Source organism: Sapajus apella, unplaced genomic scaffold (genome assembly GCF_009761245.1).
Source record: "Sapajus apella isolate SASKATOON/1434 unplaced genomic scaffold, GSC_monkey_1.0 scaffold10, whole genome shotgun sequence".
NCBI lineage: Eukaryota > Metazoa > Chordata > Mammalia > Primates > Cebidae > Sapajus > Sapajus apella.
Window position 1 is genome coordinate 40,329,483 of NW_022436950.1, and position 949 is coordinate 40,330,431.

General features: G+C 32.6%; 1 non-coding gene across 1 annotated transcript; it reads right to left on the reverse strand.

Annotated features, from left to right (window-relative positions):
* Nucleotides 1-491: 491 nt before the first annotated feature.
* On the reverse strand, nucleotides 492-553 carry LOC116552047. Its single transcript, XR_004269172.1, has one exon. It is a non-coding gene; the product is annotated as a U7 small nuclear RNA (small nuclear RNA).
* Between the last annotated feature and the right edge of the window lie 396 nt (nucleotides 554-949).

Consider the following 949-nt stretch of genomic DNA (forward strand, 5'->3'; position numbering starts at 1 on the left):
GGGTGGACAGCATCTTTAGAGTGATTCACGGACCTCGTCATAAGTAACAAGTATGTGAGGAGGGAGTTGGGAGTCGAGTACCACAGGAATCTTCACTGGGTGGCAGGTGTTAAGAGGCCTGAGGAGGTGGATGAGGATTTTTATTATTATCTTACTAGGCTTTATGTTGGGTGGTTGAGCTTCCATAGAAATGTTCACAATGCTCTTATTGCTTGAATCAAGGTTAAATAGACAAATGCATAGTAATGTCCCTGGCCTCTTAGTTAAAGCTCTCCTTAGGTTCTTTCTAACAATCAACCACATAGAACAATATGATTTCCCTGGGTGTATAATGGTCAATAGCTATTGAATTCATGCAAGAATTTCAAATGTGATATGGTCTGCCAAATATTTACAATATATGCTGAAAAGAAGGATTTACATATTTCTTCTGATCTTTAAATATATTTATGTGTATTTTTTTCTTTATTTCTTTATTTTTTTATTTTTTAGGGGGCTTTCTGGCAAAAATTGGAAAGCCTGCTGAACAAATTTTAAAAGAGCTGTAACACGATATATATATCTATATGTGTATATATATATAGATATATATACATATACATATATTTGGTAAAAATTAAAATAACATACGTAGTCTGTACTAAAATAGAACAATAGAAAACTACCAATAAAAAACCCCAGAAGACTTGACTTGTATATAGAAAAGAAGAAAAATTTTTAAAAAATCATTGGACTTTGCAAGACGTTGATACTAATTTGTCAAATAGAGGATGTGAAAGAAGGAGCTCAAACTAACAATTAAAATGGGGAATACTGTGGTAAAATTGAAGTTTTTTCTATTAAAAACCAAAACAGTTTAAAGGGGAAGATGCAATCATTCATAGGCTTCAATGAGCTTGTCACATTGCAGGCATCCCAGACATGTGTAAATCCATTCATTTAAATAAAT